Genomic DNA, 19,757 nt, shown 5'->3' with positions numbered 1-19,757 from the left:
ACCTTTGTCATGACCTCACTTCTCTACTCTCAGGTCTATTTTTTTATTCTGTGGAATCCTTCTTTGTACCCAAAGGCTTTTGTAGGCTACTGCCCTGCTGTCTTCTGAGGATCTCCTTCCACTATTCTAGTTGGAATCCCTGTTCTCAGGATCCTGTGTCTCCCACAGGATCCACTTCCACTGTCCTGATTTCTTCCATCATCTTACTGGAATGTATCCAGAAATAAGTTCTTTAGAAAGGATATGTGGAAAATAAACTTTCTGAGTCATGTCTAGAACTGTCTATATTGTACCTTTATAATGGTTCCCAGTTGAGTTGGGTGTAGAATTCGGGGCTGAAATAGCATCCTTTAGAAAATGTGAAGACATGGTTCCATTGTCTTCTGACATCCTCTGTTGTTGACAAGAAGCCAGTTTGTTTGTCAGTCTTTTCTGGGTGACCTGTGTTCCCTGCTCAGGGTCTCTTTTTTATACTTGTTTTTGAATTCCATGAGGAAATGTATAGATGTGGGGGTTTTATCATTAGTTGTATTCAGTACTCACAGAGCCCTTCTAATCTTAAGATTTAGGTCTTTATTTATCTCTGGGGAATTACCTTATTTCTTAAATAATTTTCCCTCTCTTTTTTCTGTCCCTCTTTCTGAGGCTCTTATTAGTCAAATGTTGTACCTCTTGGATTGACTCTTATGTCTCTTATGGTCTCTTTATTATTTCCATATTTTTATCCATATGCTCTCATTCCATGCCTCTCAGTTTTGTTTCCCAGACCATATGTTGATTTACTTTCCATGTCTAATCACTCTTTAAATACTAAGAATTTTAAATTTAAAGAATTCTTCCAAGTTCTTTGTTCCTTTTTTTTGTGGTTTCCTGTTCCTATTTTATATGGGTGCAATACCCTCTGAAATCTTTAGGGTATAGAAGTTTTTTTTTTTAATGTTTTCTTATGTCCCTTAATTATGTTTGCTCCCCTCAGGGTTCTTTTCTTTTTTTTTAAGGGTTCTTTTTTCTATATGTTTTTCTTAGTTGTTCTTTCTCATGCTGCTTGTTTTCCCCATGTGCCTGGCAATCCTGGTTGTCTATTCCTATTTTAGAAAGAAGGACTGAGGAAATGGATTTTCTATGCCACTTTAAAAGATGGCCTCTTTTCTCCCTAGACCTATTACCTGTGTGGATGGCTGACTGAGTCCTCTGTGTAGAGCCAGGTGCCGTGGCTGGCCTGCTTGGTCTAGGCCTGTGCTTGGACGCTGCCTTTGTGCTAGAGAAGTGCTCTGCTGTAGGCAGACTGTACTCCCGGTAGATGCCTTGGCTTTCTCAGGTCATTTGTTCTTTCAGCTATCTGGCTTTTTGACTGAGGGTTTATGCCAGGCTGCCTGTGATCTGTGTGGGGGTGGGGGAAGCGGATGGGGATGTCAACCAGTGCAGTTCCAAGTACAGACCTTCAATTATTCCCTCTGTCTTCAGCCCCACTTTTCCCTTCTCTCCTCCCTTGTACCTGCTGGCCTGGAGCCCAGAGCCATCAGGTGTTCCAGGGCAGATTGGCTCTCTAGATTCCTTCTAGCATTCCAACAAGCATTTTGGCTCCCAGCTCCTCTTAGGTTGCCTTGTGGCTGTGGCTTTCTCTGCTTGTCTCATCTATCACCACAATTCCATCTGCTTTTTGAATTCTAGAAATTTGTTGTATCTTTTATACACTGGTGAACTCCTTAACTTCTCTTTCCTTTTGCTATTACAGGTTTATTTTTTTTTAATTTTTATTTATTTATGATAGTCACAGAGAGAGAGAGATGCAGAGACACAGGCAGAGGGAGAAGCAGGCTCCATGCACCAGGAGCCCGATGTGGGATTCAATCCTGGGTCTCCAGGATCGCGCCCTAGGCCAAAGGCAGGTGCCAAACCGCTGCGCCACCTAGGGATCCCTATTACAGGTTTATTGCGTATTTTGTCTCTTTTATTTGAGTGTGGTTTTGTAAGCTGTAGGTAGTAAACATATATCCTCAACCTACCATCTTGAACTAAAAGTCCTGGTGTGAATTTTAAACTATCTCTCTCATGAATATTTATCTAACCTGTTTATCTTCATGGCTGCAATGTCTATTTAAGCATTGCATAATTTATAAATTATTTCAATAAAGACAAGAGAATTAGAATAAATAGCGTCAGAGGGATAAAGATAAAATGGCACTTTTTTTTCAGAAAATCTTGTATAATAACAACAGTTTATTTTGGTTAAAAAACGAAAAAAATTGTACTGAACTTGTGGCAGTGACTTGATCTCTGCTCTCAGAGAATTCACATGTTGGTTTAGGAAGTTTCAGGAGTTTTTCTGGCACTGACGGATAAATAACAAATGAATTTTAAAAACAGACAACACAAACATTGGGCAGCTATGTACACAATGCAAATAATTAAAATAGGTGATGTGCTAAATTGTGTCAGGACATCTATTTGGCCAGCTGGTCAGAGAGCCTTTCTGTGGAGGGAATGGTTATTTGAGATCTGGCTAAAGACCAGGAGACAACCAGGGAAAACCTGGGATCTTGGCATTACCATCGAACGCCGTATCCTTTCCACTCTACTCAGATCAGGGCTTCCTACCCTTTGGTTTTGATCGTACTTCCATCCTATAAAGATTTTTATATTAATGTAATGAATTGCTTAAACATTTCATAGCTTTTAAATAGCACTTTGGTGAAATAAAAGACTCATGAGATAATTTATCCCCCTAGGACAGAGGAGGGATAAACAAGGCTTTTTATTCCATGATAGCAGAATGGTTTGGTAAATTTAAAGGCCTTAATTATTATGCTTTAAGCAACAACTTAATTTGCTTCAGTCTGATTCTTAGCTTTTAAGGGGGGTTCTTCCTTTGATATATCATGTTGCTATTTTGGTGCTTGTCATTTTGCTCTTGCAGTTTCTCTCATAAAAAGCATTTACAGCTCACTTCCATGGAATCCCTCTGCTAGTGTTGATATCGCAGGCTGCAGATGCACATTCACTTTTATCTTTAAATTGGGTACACTTTTCAAGGAGTATAGGGGAGAGATGGTTTAAGAGAGCCAATTTGTAGACCTTTAAACTCCCCATGTAGTTTTCCTCACATTGTTCTGGCTGAGAATGTGTTTGTGATGGAGGTGCAGGGTCTGCTCTTCCCTTTCTCTTTCACCATTGCCCCTTTCACACTATTAAAAAAGAAAGGCATACTGCTCTATCTCTGATCTCACAAAGGTCCCTGGATGTAAAAACACCCGGGCACCAAAGGGCAATTGAAAATATTGGTGTCTGTGGGAAGATAGTAGATGACTAAGTAAGATTATCTCATGTAATGATGGATAAAGGTTCCTTTTGCAATTCCAAGACTTTTTTTTTTGCTCTTTTTTTTGCTCTTATAAAACTAAGAGAAGACCTAACTGATTTGTTTGCTAATTAACTAATAGACTGTTAAGTGTGTATATATTTTAAAGATTTTATATATTTGAAAGAGAGTGTGCACAAGCAGGGTGAAGGGGAGAGGGAGAGCAGAGAGCCTGATATGAGGCTTGATCCTAGAAGCTTGGGATCTTGACCTGAGCCGAAGGCAGATACTTAGTCAACTGAGCCACTTAGGCACACCTATTAAGTATACTTTTGATGATATATTACTGTCATATTTTTAAAAAATATTGTTCAAAAATTTTTGAAGAATTGAGAAATAATTGCTCTAACAAGACTTCCATTCTCCTCTCATTTATGTGAAACAGGTTTCTCACCATTTAAAGTTATGAAAACTGAAAGTAGTGATAGAATTTGTGCTGAGCACTATTTCATCCTGGCAATAAATAATGATCACTACATGGAAATGTGTACTAACTGAAGAAGAAAAACTTCACCCATCTCCTTTTAAATTTTATTTTTTTATGAGTCTAAGATTACATATATTTCAATTTGTCTTCTTATAATACCTTTTGGCTCTATGATAAAAATAACTCAGACATATGGAATTCAAGCTAATCTGTGTAACTGTCACAAGAAAAAAGCATTAAATGCATTTCTGAAATAAGTATTTTCATTTAATTTCAGAATCTCAAAACAGCATCAGACATTGGCTTTGTTTTGAAAAAGTTTATTTAAACACTAAGCTAGCTAAAAAACCTTCTTGAAAGGTTCAAACACAATAGATATAGAAAATGCTTTCCCACTAATCTCAATCTTACATAAATGGAAGAGGTGAGGGGGGGAAAGGTGACAATTTCTTCAGCAGCATATATGGCTAAACTCATCAACTGCCTTAAACTGGAATGTCCATTACTAACCCTTAAAAAGTGCTGGGCAAATATCAAAAGTCAACCCACTTCATAAACCAGAAGACAACAATTTTAGGGTTACAATAAGTAAAATATTTTTGAAACACTTAAAAAACTTTTAAACTAGAGGAATCATGGGGCACTTGGGTGGCTCAGTTGGTTAAACATCTACCTTTGACTCAGGTCAAGATCCCAGGGTCCTGGGATCCAGCCAAGTTGGGCTTCCTGCTCAGTGGGAAGCCTGCTTCTCCCTCTCCCTGTTCCCTACTCGTGCTCTCTCTTGCTGTCTCTCTCTCTCTCAATAAGTAAAATCTTAAAAAAAAAAAAAAAAAATCTCAAGGGATCATCTCTTAATTGTAAAAAAGAAAGGCATAAGAGAAAGTAAAAGACATTTAAACTAAACTGATTCTTCAATCCTCTTTGAACAAAAGAAATGAAAAATAATGGTTAATTAGCTAAGCTTTGTACTCTAACCAAACTAATTAATTACAGTAATTTAAAATGGGAACAGCCCACCTGTGTAGTTTGACAGTTTTGAATACTTTTGCAATGATTTTTTTTATGCAGATACTAAATGATTGGTTATGCAATGTGCATCTGTATCCTGCATCTCTGCCAATCCTGTAGCTAAGGATCTAGTTCCAGTCATTCTTAGTACATGTCATTGGCAACTGTGGAGGTAAAGCTTTGAAAGTAGTGTCAGATGTTGTCTAATAATTCTCACTGATAGCAGTCTGATACTTATTTTCTGCAGCTTCTATAATCTTTATAAATTCTTTTGCTGTTTGTACTTCATTAGATGCTGTTAGGGAATCTAGTATATTTTTATGACTCAGTGAACATTATTATCTTCATAATAGTGAACCTGAATTTTCAAAATGCCAACCACTTGAGTGGTTGAAGAAGTGATTGTAAACTTCCACTCTGACCTCCAGTGACCATTCCAAAAGTTTTTTGCTTGGAACTAATGGCTTTCTCTGCATGCAATAATGATTTGCTGTCCATCTATTTTTTAAAACCATATAACAATGCAGACCCCATTTAGATAATGTTCTTTTATATATGCTTGCAGAGTGGTTTCTACTGAAGTTCTCCATGTATCAGCTGCATTTTCTGCTTCATATGGTCTTGGATCAGTTGCTTCCTTTCTGAACAAATTTGAAACAGGTTCTTGTCGGAATCCAAAAACTTTCCATTTCCTAAGTTGCCATGTTCTTTTATCAATAACCTGTTCTTCATAACCTTCAATTTTCATTGGAGTAAACTGGTCCAAGTTATATTGTGCAAATGCATGAGCTGCTCCTTCCCTAAGAAGATTACCATTAAGTGGTAACCAAACATCATTAAGCACCTTTTTTTAAATTCTCCAGGAGGGACATGAGTAATGAATTTTGCTGCTCTACTCACCTCCTCCTCATTGAAGAACTGCTCCTCCACATCCGCCATTTTCCTTCTGGCAACAAACCAGGTGGTGGCAATGGTGGCAGCAGCAGCCACCTGAATTCCCCTCACACCTATCTCTTTAATACAGTTTTCTTTATTGCATTTAAGAATCTTTAAAATCAAATTTTGCAGTATATTTATATTTTAATTGATTGGTTACTAATTATAATTGTAAAAAAAACCTCAAGAAGAAATTGTGTTAACATCTGAAGTCTTATATTACAGAAAATAAAGAGAAATTTAGTTTTAATTTACAGACAGATTTTTGTTGGGGGAAAAATATAACTGTCTAGTAAAAGACTTTCAAACAGAAAATACATTACATTAGAAATAATTCATGTGGGAGGAATCACCTTTTCTCAAGCCTTTGTCAAAGCTTGACAGTATAGCTTCATTAATCAAGATAGTGTGGTACTAGTGGAGGAATAGATACAGATCATTGGAGCATGGGGAACCCAGGATTAGAGCCACATGAATATGCTTAATTAATTTTTGACAAAGAACCTAAAAGCAGGGATCCCTGGGTGGCGCAGCGGTTTGGCGCCTGCCTTTGGCCCAGGGCGCGATCCTGGAGACCCGGGATCGAATCCCACATCGGGCTCCCTGCATGGAGCCTGCTTCTCCCTCTGCCTGTGTCTCTGCCTCTCTCTCTCTCTCTGTGTGACTATCATAAATAAATAAAATCTTTAAAAAAAAAAAAAAAAAAAAAAAAAAAAGAACCTAAAAGCAATTCAAATAGAGGAGGAATAGCTTTTTTTTTCTTTTTTCTTTTTCTTTCTTTCTTTCTTTTTTTTTTTTTTCTTTTTTTAGGAATAGCTTTTTAATGATGGGTGCTGAAGCAATTAGATATCCATTAGCAAAAGAAAAAAAACTTTACATAAATCTTATATAAAAATGAACTAAAAATAGATCATAGACAAAAATGGAAAACATAAAACTACAAAACTTGAAAAAAAAGTGGAGAAAATATTTGGGGCCTACAACTTAGGTAAGAAGTTCTTAGACTTGACATCAAAAACATGATCCATAAAAGGAAAAATTGATAAGTTTTATTTCATCAAAAATAAAATCTTCGGGCAGCCTGGATGGCTCAGCAGTTTACTGCTGCCTTCAGCTCAGGGTGTGATCCTAGAGACCTGGAATCGAGTCCCATGTCGGGCTCCCTGCATGGAGCCTGCTTATCCCTCTTCCTGTGTCTCTGCCTCTCTCTCTCTCTCTCTCTCTCTCTCTCTCTCTCGGTGTCTCTCATGAATAAATAAATAAAATCTTTAAAATAAAATAAAATAAATAAAATAAAATAAAATCTACTCTACAAAAAACCTTGTTAAGAGGATGCAAAGACAGGGTACAGATGGGGGGAAAATGTTTGCAAGCCAAATATCTGACAAAGAATTAGTATCTAGAATATATAAAGAACTCTCAAAACTGTAAAAGACACACAATCCAATTAGAAAATGGGAAAAGGAAATGGGAAAATTGCTAAAGAGTTTAAATTCATTTGATACATTTATATTTAAGATGATATAACAGCTTTATTTTAAAATATCAATATTTACAATGAAGTTACTCCTGTGCAACTACTTAAACTTATGGTGAAAATTTTAGATGTCAGTTTAAGAATGTGTGAGGGGATGTATAGTTTTCAAAATTTTCTTGGGCGTCTGCAAATAAAAAGCTAGATTTCAATAATACATAACCCCCATTGATGAAGGGGCTACATTCCAAAATTGAATTTTAAAAATCAAAATCTGGGGCATTTGGTTAAGCAGCCAACTCTTGGTTTAGGCTCAGGTCATGATCTCAGAGTTATGGGCTGGAGCCCTGTGTCTGGCTCCAGGCTCAATGTGGGGTCAGCTTGAGATTCTCTCTCCTTCTCTGCCTTTCCTGCTTATGCTCTCTCTCTCAAATAAATCTTTTTTTTTAAAGATTTATTTATTTATTCATGATAGACATAGAGAGACAGAGAGAGAGACAGAGGCAGAGAGACACAGGAGGAGGGAGAAGCAGGTTCCATGCTAGGAGCCTGACGTGGGACTCGATCCCGGAACTCCAGGATCGCGCTCTGGGCCAAAGGCAGATGCTAAACCGCTGGGCCACCCAGGGATCCCCAAATAAATAAATCTTTTAAAAAAAGAAATCAAAATCTTAATTGCCAGAAGTAGTTGAAATAAATACTAATGAACCTGGGAGCTGCCAGTTAAGGGTAGGATTAAAAAGGAAGAAGTATTGTACTATTTAGATGCATATTGGCCTTTAATATCTATTTTTTGAATCAGTACAGGTGTGTTCAGTTGTGTTCCAAACAGGCAAGAAAGGAAAAAGAAAGGAGGCAGAGGAGGGTTCTGTTTTTAGCAGTCTCTGTTCGAGAGGGCAGAGGGACAGGGAATATCCCTCATCCGAAAAGGACTAAGTCAGGTTTACCATTAGATAATGCATGATTTCAGACTTCCAATTCCTACCTCCCCCCCAAAAAATTTCTCTTTCTACCTGATGATGTCCCAGTCTTAAGTAGGGAGTTAAGCCTTCCATTTACACCATTGGCTGACTTAATTAATATATACCAATACTTTGAGATTAGCTAATGTTATAGGGTAAATTAACTGCAGTCACTTGATATATGTAAATTACATCTAATCATTTCTTAAATGATAGAGGAGTGGAATGTGAAAGGAAGAGTTATGGAATACAAGGAGGTGTTTGGGAAGGTGGGAAAGCAGAGAGTTAATGCTCTGAAAGCTGCAAATAAAAATAGAAAGTGAGGTATTTTGGTCTTGCTAATGGATTGCTTAACATGATTTATGAATGTTTTGGTTAATATTTTAAAATACTGCTGACTGCTTTATTAAGGAATTTATATCTCTGAGGATTAATTAATCTAAAATAGATCCCATCAAATCAGGTTAATAAAAAGTGGCCCATAGCTAGATCTGCCAAATAAATTTGAAAGTCATTATGTTATGTAGACTTCCCGCCCCAAAGGTGACAGAAATTAACCATACAAAATGATAGTATTGGGTTATAGATGTCTTATGTAGCAAGCCTTTTTATTGAAGTGATTTTTAAAAAAGATTTTATTTATCCATTTGACAGAGAGAGAGCATAAGCAGGAGGAGGAGCAGGTAGAGGGAGAGGGAGAAGCAGACTCCCAGCTGAGCAGGGAGCCTGATGTAGGGCTCAGTCCCAGGACCCTGGGATCACAACCCCAGCCAAAAGCAGACACTTAACTGAGTGAGCCACCCACGCATCCTATTGAAATGATTTTGAACTTTAAGTAGAAAGAATTCTAATGTTATATTAAGATGAGTAATATGCTTTAGCATGAGATTTCAAGCCTGTGATTTGCCTTATATCAAGCTCCTTTGTCTGTCTGTCTGTCTTTCTTTCTTTCTTTCTTTCTTTCTTCTTTCTTTTTTTTCTCCTTTGTCTTTCTTAGCCTTATTTTTTTTCATTTACTGGTGAGATGGTAATGATAGTTGATAGGAACAGTTTTTTCTTACCTACCTAGTAACACTATTTTCAGTAATAAAAGAGGAATGCTTTAGCTTCCTCATAAAATGTTATGATATCCAAAAATTAATAAACATTTGAATGGCTTTTAAAAAACACATTATGGCCATCTATGTTGTGTGCTTGCCTATTTCAAGAACTTTTTTAAAAAAGATTTTATTTATTTATTCATGAGAGACACACAGAGAGAGGCAGAGACACAGGGAGAGGGAGAGGCAGTCTCCATGCAGGGAGCCCGATGTGGGACTCGATCCCAGGACTCTAGGATCACACCCTGAGCTAAAGGCAGACCCTCAACCACTGAGCCACCCAGACGTCCCTCAATTTCTCCCTTCAAACTATTTCTCTTGACATATATTTATGGCTACCTTGGATAAATCAATGTATTTTTTCTTATCAAGAACTTTTACTCTATCTATTACATAAAAATTTCTCAAAATTAATATACTGGTTATTTTAAAATTCTGTTATATTGAATATAGAAAATGTCATACTGTATGATGATAAATGCTTTAACAGCGTGACACAAAATTTCTTTTTCCACTTTCAGTTAGAGGATGGCATATTTTTATTACCTAATGTGAAAAAGATTCTTTTAATATTTTTGTAGAACTTGGAATAGAAAAGGGCCTAGACAGAATAATGCACGGAGAGATACAGATCGATACTATCTGTGTTTACTAAAGAGAGCCACATCGTCTTCTTGTTCATATAAATGCTTTCAAGAGACAAGTAGTAGATGTATGTCTAGGGACATGAAGGTATGCCCTTCATCTAAGTGGTTGGTATACCTTAGAGTTACATGTCGGCCGCCTCCATGGAGAAGTGGTGAGAATTATAGCATCACTGGGAGGCTGCTTCACCTCTGGGTGTGGGGAGAGGTGAAAGTAGGGAATAACCCTAGTTCATGATTTAAGATTATGACTCTATGAAAAACTCTAACACTCATTAAGTATACAGTTCTTTGATATTGGCAAGTATGTTTTTAACTCTGTTATAAAGAATGGCATTTAAGGTTAAATCTTCATGTTGAATGGTTCAAAAGTAAACTTTGAAATTCCTTATAAATGAAGGATGATGGAATCACCCTCAGGTCAAAGTGTGATTTTTTAACCCTGAAATGGACACTTGACACAAACGGACAGTTACTTCTTAAGTTTAGTGTTTTCCAAAGAAGAATGAGTAAGTGAAAGTGCTTGTTTCTTCTTAGGTACCATATCTGCAACTTGGGAAGGCATCTGCTAAGTGATACTTTTCTGGACAGAGAAGTATCTGATTAAAGATTAGAAACTAAGTACAGATCAATAATCCAGTCAATCATGTTTCTCCTGCCAACCTAAACTTTATTAAAGCTTTACTAGCATCCACATTAAATAATCTATCCTTGTCAACATAACTTTTGAAAATAATAACATTCTCTAGAGGAAGATTTAAAGAAAAGCAGACACCTTTGCACAATCAGGAACCTTCCTACTGACCATCATTTTTTACAAAATTGCTTAGTCTGTCCCTGCTTCTTCCATTATTGCATAAGTAGAAACACTCACTCTGACTTGTCTCATTTGAGACCAGTCTGCTGAGACTTCTACTGAGTTTTCCATGTAGCCAATTGTTAAAATCAACAAACAATACTAAAATTTGTACGGAACCATAAAACCCCGAATAGCCAAAGCAATCTTAAAAGTGCAAAGGAAAACTGGAGACATCACAATTCCAGGCTTCAAGTCATAGCTGTAGTGATTAGAACACTATGGTACTGGCACAAAAATAGACACATAGATTAATGGAACAAAACAGAAAGCCCAGAAATAAACCCACAATTATAAGGTCAGTTAATCTTGGACAAAGCAGGAAAGAATATCCAAGGGGAAAAAGTCTCTTCAACAAATGGTGCTGGGAAAACTGGACAACAGCATGCAAAAGAATGAAACTGGACCACTTTCTTACACCATACACAAAAATAAATTCAAAATGGATTAAAGACCTGAAACCATAAAGATCCTAAGAGAGCAAGGCAGAAAGCACTTAGGAGTGCCTGTGTGGCTCAGTGGGTTAAGCATCTGACTCTTAGTTTCATCTCAGGTCATGATCTCATGGGTGGTGAGATCAAGCTCTGTGTTGGTCTCCCCTTTCAGCAAGGAGTCTGCTTGAGATCCTCTCCCTCTGCGCCTCTTCACACTTGCACACACTGTCTCTCTCAAATAAGTAAATCTTAAAAAACAAAACAAAACAAAAACTCTTGGGACTACATCAAGATACAAAGCTTCTGCATAATGAAAGAAACAATCAACAAAGCTAAAAGGCAACCTATGGAATGGGAGGAGATATTTATTTGTAAATGACATATCTGATAAAGGGTTAGTATCCAAAATATATAAAGAACTTCTAACACTCAACACCCAGAAAATAAATAATTTAATTTACAAATAGAAGACATGAACAGATATTTCTTCAAAGAAGATATTCAGGGGCAGCCCCGGTGGCTCAGCGGTTTGGCGCCACCTTCGGTCCAGGGTGTGATCCTGGAGACCCAGGATCGAGTCCCACGTCGGGCTCCCTGCATGGAGCCTGCTTCTCCCTCTGCCTGTGTCTCTGCCTCTCTCTCTCTCTGTGTCTCTCATGAATAAATAAATAAATAATAAAATCTTAAAAAAAAAAAAGATATTCAGATGGCCAACAGACACATGAAAAGATGTTCATTATCACTTATCAGTGAAATGCAGATCAAAACTACAATAGGGATATCACCTTACACCTGTCAGAATGGCTAAAATCAACAATACAAGAAACAACAGGTGTTGACAAGGATGTGGAGAAAAAGGAAGCCTTTTGTACTTGAGGAATGCAGACTGGTAGCCACTGTGAAAAATAGTATAGAGGTTTCTCAAAAAGTTAAAAATTGAATTACCCTATGATCCAGCAATTGTATTACTAGGTATTTACCATCAAAATACAAAAACAGTAATTTAAAGGGATACATGCATTGCTATGTTTGTAGCAGCGTTATTTACAATAGCCAAGATATGGAAGAAACCCAAATGTTCATGATGAGGAATGGATAAAGAAGATGTGCCCCCCACCCCAGCTATAAAAAGAATAAAATCTTGCTCTTTGCAATAACATGAATGGAACTAGAGTATAATTCTAAGCAAAATAAGTCATAGAAAGACAAATACCATATGATTTCACTGATATGTGGAATTTTAAAAAACAAACAAGCAAAGAGGGAAAAAAGGGAGAAAGAGAGAGAAACCAAGGAACAGACTCTGAACTATAGAGAACAAACTGATGGTTACCAGAGGGGAGGTGGCTTGAAGGATAGGTTAAATAGGTGATGGGAATTGAGGGGTGCACTTGTCTTGATGGGCACTGAGTAATTAATGTATGTAATTATTGAATCACTATGTCATACACCTGAAACTAATATAACATTGTATGTTAACTGGAATTAAAATAAATTTTTTTTCAAGATTTTATTTATTTATCCATGAGAGACACAGAGAGATGCAGAGAGAGAGGCAGAGATACAGGCAGAGGGAGAAGCAGGCTCCCCATGGGGAGCCCGATGGGGGACTGGATCATAGGGCTCCAGGATCACACCCTGGACTGAAGGCGGCGCTAAACTGCTGAGCCACCTGGGCTGCCCAAAATAAATTTTTTTAAAAAGCTGTTAAACTTACAATGTATTGTAGGTCTACTGGTGGCACGGATTTTCTGTCTTAACACCCATCTTTCACTTCTTAACAGCCCAGTCCCTCCATGAGTCTTTTTAAAAAAATTTTATTTACTTGAGAGAGAATGAGGTAGAGCAAGGAAGAAGCAGACTCCCTATTGAGCAGGGAGCTCTACTCAGGGCTCTGTCCCAGGGCTCCATCCTAGGACCCCCAAGATTGTGTCCTGAGCTGAAGGCAGACGCTCAACTGACTGAGCCACCCAGGCATTCCCCGAGCCCCCTCCTGAGTCTTTAAAAAAAAAAAAAATGTGTGAGGGGACAGAGGGTTGGGAAGATGTTCTGTTCACATATAGCAGCCTAAAGTGATTAAGCAAAAGCCAAAGAAGATTATCATCACCCCATGCTGTAAAGCCCCCAGTATGACAATGAGGCAGAGATAAAATGGTGGTTAAGAATATCAACCTGGGTGGCTTAGTGGTTGAGTGTTTGTCTCTGGCTCAGGTTGTGATCCTGGGGTCCTGGGATTGAGTCCTGCATCCACCTCCCCACAAGGAGCCTGCTTTACCCTCCGCCTATGTCTTTGCCTCTCTGTGTGTGTCTCTTATGAATGAATAAATAAATATTAAAAAAAAGAACATCAGCTTGGGAGCCAGACACACCAGAATTCAGGTCCTGGCACTACTACATTTGTACTGTTTGCCTTTAGACAACATAATCAGCCTATGTTTCTTTAGCTGTAAAATCATGAAGATTATAAAATTATTTCACAGAGTTAGGAGAATGAAATGAAATAATATATGTAATGCACCTTGCTCTGTGTATAGTTCCTGATAAGAACAATGATAAGGAGAGGGATAAGAAAATCATTGTTTTACTAACATTTTTTAATTTTTTTTAATCAGAAAAGAGCAAATTCCCTATCCTAGACTATAACTAGATCTCTAATTCTGTGAAGCTATGAATTTGCTAAAAGTTAATCTGCAATTAGCTTAAAATCAGTTTGGCTATTAGCATTTACGTGTGTTTTGGTATTTATTTCAAGAGGTGCTGATTTTTTATGTGAAAGATCAGAACCTTAACACAAAATAACAAGAAAAAGTAATGCTTCTTAACTTTTTACTAAAGTTTAAATGCATATGGAAATGCATATTTGATCAAGAAATTGAACCTTGAGAGGTACCTGGGTGGCTCAGTTGGTTAAGCATCTGACTCTTGATTTCAGCTCAGGTCACAATGTCAGGTTTGTGAGATAAAGCCCTGTGTTGGGCTGTGTGTTGGGCATGGAGCCTGCTTGAGATTGTGTCTCTTCCTTTTCCTCTGCTGCTCCCCCACTTTTAAAAAAAGTAAAAAAAAAAAAAAAAAAAAAAAAAAAGAAAGAAAAAAGAAAAGAAATAGAACTTGTCAGCACTCTCGAAGCCCCCTGCATGTTCTTTCTGTCACCCCCACCCCTGCAGTAATAACCACAATACTGACTTCTGATGGAACATATTAGTTTTGTCTGTTACTATTTTGGAGATAGGTAGATGATGATAGATAGATAGATAGATAGATAAAGTGGACTCATGCCTTTTGGGTCTGGCTTCTTTTGCTTAGCATTACATTTGTGAGACTCATCCATATTGTCACAAGTAATTATACATATTCACTCTCATTGCTGTGTAGTATTTTGTGTGTGTGATCATACTCCAACTTATTTATCCATTCTGTTAATGGATTTTTGGTTTGCTTCCAGTTTTTAGCTATTACAAATATTGAAGCTGTGGACATTTTAGTACTTGTCTAGTGAATGTTTATAAGCATTTCATTGGAGTGGAATTGCTGGGTCATAGATATTCCTACATTCGGTTTTAATAAATAATTACAATCAGTTTTCCAAAAAGATTGTTCCAGTTTATACCACTAACAGTGTATGAATACTCCATACATCGCACCATATCCTCACCAATACTCGGTATTTTACATCTTCTTCATTTTAGATGTTCTCATATGTGTAGAATGATATCACATTGTGGTTTTAATTTGCATTGGCCTGATTACTAATGAAGCTGGACATCTTTTTAGGTTTATTTGCCAAATGGATAGCCTCTTTTGGAAAGTCACCGAAGTTCAGGTCTTCTGTTCATATTTCTGTTGCATGGTCTATATTTTTCCTATTGATTCACAGTAATTCTCTATGTAAAATCTATATGGGTTATTTTCAGGTATATTATTATTATATCTATCTTTGTGGGTTGTCATTTTGCTCTATTAATGGCATCTCTTGATAAATATAAATCTTAATGTAATCAAATGTATCAATTTTTTCTTTTGTGGTCAAAGTTTTTATGTCTGATTTAAGAGGATACAAATACTTCAAATACTCTAAAGTCACAATGTTTTTCTCTGAATTTTATTGTCTTATCTTTTTTTATCTTTCATAGTCCATTAGAGGTTGATCTTTTGTAAATAGGTGTAATGAGAGGTTAAGACATCCCCCTCCCTACCCTCAACTGGTTGGTCAGATGACCTTTGCTGAGATTTTTTCCAAAAGCAGCATGAATATTTTGGTGATGATTGGGTCATTCACTGCTAGAATGAGTTCCAGTCCTAGCCCCAAAAGAGACTGAAGGAGCATTTTTAGATCTGTTATTCTTTCCTGAATCGCTATTTGATCTCCAGCACAATAAAGCAGGTATGGATTTTTATTGAGATTCCCTTCCCCTAGGCTGAAAGTCATATCTACTAGAGTTAGGTAGAAGTATAATATAACTGTAAAGTAATACTTGCAAATTATTCATGATGGGTTAGTCATCAGTAAGTGTGCTATAAGAAAGTTGAAGTGATTGTAGAAAGATTTTTTTAAGATTTTATTTATTAATTCATGAGAGACATAGAGAGGGAGAGGCAGAGACATAGGCAGAGAGAGAAGCAAGCTCCATGCAGGGAGCCCGATGCTCCGGGACTTGATCCTGGGATCCTAGGATCATGCCCTGGGCCAAAGGCAGTCACTCAACCACTGAGCCCCCAGGTGTCCCTGGAGAAAGATGTTGATCTGACTGTATCTAGCTTTGGGTTTTATATGAAAGGTTCAAAAAACTTAAGCTCAATAATAATATCACCTTACATTTATAGAATACTTTGCAGAGTACTTTCATTTACAGTATTTCATTTTGATCCTTATAGTAACTATCACTGCAAGGTTTTCAAGGCAGATATTATTGTCCCAGTTTAACACAGGGGAAAACCCAGAAATTCAGATCAGTTAATTAGCCTGGTAAATAATTTGACAAAACTGATAACCTAGTAGTCTTATTGCTCTGACCCAACCACTTTTACAAGACTGCTCTAGGCAAATTGAACCAGAGATACAGACAGCCCCCAGATATGATTTATTCTCTCAAAGGGATATAAAACTTCAGTGTTTAATCAAAACGAAAATATTTTAGGTCTGACAAATAAGCTGAATCTTGGAGGGGGTTCAGCTCATAGTTTGATAATCTCACATTTTCTAGTCTTCTCTTTATAACCATCAGTTGGATTAGCTCTTTATGATGCTTTAATCCCTTTCTCTATTGCATTATAAATGAACTTTGTGTTTGATGTCTATTAGCAAAGAGACATAGGACCTAAGTGCAATTAAACTAGACACAAAAACTGGTGAGAATTTAATTTTAAAAGTATAACTCAGAGGTCATCAAATTTGCATGATCCTACTCAATTGTAAAATCCTGGAAGCTGGTGGTTGCAGAACTTATGTTAATACTTTCTGGTTTTCCCTAGAGTAGCTAACAGTGAATTGCATGTAATGAACATCTGTAGTCTGTATGAACTAATAATTTTCTCAAGTAGAAAAGTGAAGGTAAAAGTTGTTTCTACTAATGGTAGATTGAAAAAAAAATATCTAAATGACCTGTTCATTAAGGAGCTGGAACATAAATCATCCAAGGCCATGTATAACAGCATTCAGTAAAGCAATAGATCAGGGTTCTTCATATCTGATGGAGGTGCATGCTACCTGCTATGGTGGTCCTGGCCGAGCCAGACTAAACAGCCATGCTGAGCAGCTTTTATGTTCTTCTCTGTTTCCTTTTCAGAAAAACTAGACTTGGGTTTTTGAAACTATCTACTTGGTTAAATGAATGTAGAAAGATGTGATCTAAATCATAAATTCAGCTGTGTACTACAGTTTTTTCATGATAGTATCCTTCTCTCTGACTCTATACAGAGCCAAATCTACTACTTTCTTATACTGGAGGTACTTTCTATGTTTTAACTTGTTTAATCAAATATGTATCGTTGTGTTTGCTTCTTTGCTCTTATTTGAATGTTATAAGATAATTAAGGATTAGAGGGCAGCCCTGGTGGCGCAGCGGTTTGGCACCACCTGCAGCCCGGGGTGTGATCCTAGAGACCCAGGATCGGGCTCCCTGCTTCTCCCTCTGCCGCCCTCTTATGAATAAATAAATAAAATCTTTTTTTTAAAAAAAGATAATTAAGGATTAGATAAAAGTCTTATCATCAAGTTACATGGAATTATAATTTAAATGATAGAATAGGGGCACCTGGGTGGCTCAGTTGGTTAAGCATCCAACTCTTATTTTCTGCTCAGGTCATGGATCTCAGGGTCCTGAGATTGAGCTCCACTACAAGCTCTGCTCTCAGTAGGGAGTCTGCTTCTCTTTTCTCTCCTCTCCCTTGATCTCATCCCCTGCCCACACCTCTCTAAAATTAAATAAATAGATCTTTAAATGATAGAATAAATTATATGATAATATGATATAATGAATCATATATAATCATATCATATATTAATATGATATAATAAATTATGATCCTGATCCAACCTGCTTGTTCTATAGGTAGGGAGGAAACAAGGCTCAAGTCACACACCTAGTCAGTCACATACCATAATCTTTAAAGAATCTTTCCAAGTTTAAAGGTACAGGATTTCTTAGATGTGTTTTTATAATTTGGAATCCAGTTCTAGACTCATTTTACTTTGGTGACTCCAGACTTAAAATACATAATCCTTTTAGAAACTATTATGTACAGTCACAAAATAAAAGTATAATGCCATTTCTAGTAAAATACTGATTGAAAAAGAGCCTATGACATTCAAGTTTTAGATTAAATAAAAAGACTTTAAGATACAAGCAACATGGTCTTTTAAATATGATTTAGAAAGATAGTACTGCTTAATGGAAAGGTTGAAAAATTATTGAACTGGGAGTCTCAAGACCTGTGTTTTGTACTGTCACCAATTAGCTGTGTCATTGTGGGCAAATGACCTACCTTCTCTAGGCTTTGGTTTGCTTGTTTGTACAATAAGGAATGAGGGCTAGATTTCTTATTGTCTCTCCAGTAAATAACTCATTATTGCAGAATGTAAGAAATTAAGCAGAGCAAGTTTGATGTCAGAAGTCTTTGGACATGAAAATGATCTGTGCCTAATATTCTTTATCTTGACACTACTAAGTAACCACAGACCAGCCAGCCAGTAATCAATCTCCATCTGTAGGGCAGCCACTGTTTTCCATGTATAGAAGTCTGGAGAAGGGCCAGGTTTTATTTTTGCCAGAAATACTCTTGGCAAATCCGTATCCCTAGAGATGTCTGTTTAATTTTGTGGTGCAGTGCATGGTTTAGTGAAAAAGAAAAGGAATGCTGAGCTATTTCATTCTGAATATTCTCAGAGACAGCTTATGTTCTTTGTTTCCATACTATCTATGTTTCAAGATGTATTGAGGGTAGAGGTGAGCCAAAATGAAATGAAAAGAGGAAGGCAAGAAACCTTCCACAGTGTATGCTGACTTTGGAGATGAATTTGAACTGTAGGAGCGATGTGTATGTTTACATATATTGAAAACTTCCGATATATGTATCTAGTATTAAATATCTTGCAGATTTGTCATTTGACTTTCTTGTGCTAATTTTTTATTTTGAACTTATTTCCTAGCTTTAAATTGTTTTAAAAAAACAAAACAACAAAACACCTTTTTCTTTTATTTGTGACATTTTCCATAGATATTTCAAAACTATCCCATTATCGTGCCTTCTGGCAATAAAGATAAAAGTATGTAAATTTGAATAAATGTTCTGCTGGTTTTTATTCACTTGGAAAGATCCCAATTAACAACTGGATTTAAAATTTATTTGTCAAAGATCCCTGGGTGGCTCAGCAATTTAGCGCCTGCCTTCGGCCTGTGGTGTGATCCTGAGGTTCTGGGATCGAGTCCCGCATCAGGCTCCTGCATGGGGCCTGCTTTTCCTTCTGCCTGTGTGTCTGCCTCTCTCTCTCTCTCTCTCTTTCGAATATAATAAAATCTTTAAAAATAAAAAAATAAAATTTATTTGAGAAAGTTTGTGACCAAAAGATAAATGCTGAAAGTTAAATATCCAATTTCTTTTTTAAAAAATATTTTATTTATTAAAAAAAAAATATTTTATTTATTTAATAAGGTCTGTAAACTGTCACTGTATATCACCAGTGATCTCCCATCCTGCATTTTCTTAATTTTTTCAGCCTTTTAGATACTTTTCACATCCTTTTCTAACTTCCATATCCATTTTTTAACAAATCCTAATAATTTTATTTTCATGATGTCTCTCAGATTTCACTGTTCATCTTACTGCATTTGGCATGTCCTCATCAAGTCTGGGCCTAGATTGCTGTAAAAGCATCCTATGTAGGCTCTCTGTCCTCAGTATTCCCTCTTACATAGTAAGCCCAAATCCAGATCAGTCTTGAAACATTTCACTTTTACTAGGCTCTGTATCTGTTTAGAAATCCCAGGACCTCAAGATCGCACTCCAGTTTAGAAAGACTTCTTAATTCAGTTCTCAATACTATCAGGCATTTGAAGTCCTCT

General features: G+C 36.8%; 1 protein-coding gene and 1 pseudogene across 1 annotated transcript in view; one reads left to right on the top strand and one right to left on the bottom strand.

The window, feature by feature from the left end:
* Window positions 1-19,757, top strand: part of DIPK1A (divergent protein kinase domain 1A) — a 115,919-nt gene that overhangs the window by 18,258 nt on the left and 77,904 nt on the right. The window lies entirely within an intron of this gene.
* Window positions 4,769-5,732, bottom strand: LOC144318162 (F-actin-capping protein subunit alpha-2 pseudogene; annotated as a pseudogene).

The sequence above is a fragment of the Canis aureus genome, chromosome 8 (assembly GCF_053574225.1).
Source record: "Canis aureus isolate CA01 chromosome 8, VMU_Caureus_v.1.0, whole genome shotgun sequence".
NCBI classification, from domain to species: domain Eukaryota; kingdom Metazoa; phylum Chordata; class Mammalia; order Carnivora; family Canidae; genus Canis; species Canis aureus.
The sequence above is the reverse complement of the archived record's forward strand: the minus strand, read 5'-3'. Positions and strand labels throughout refer to the sequence as shown.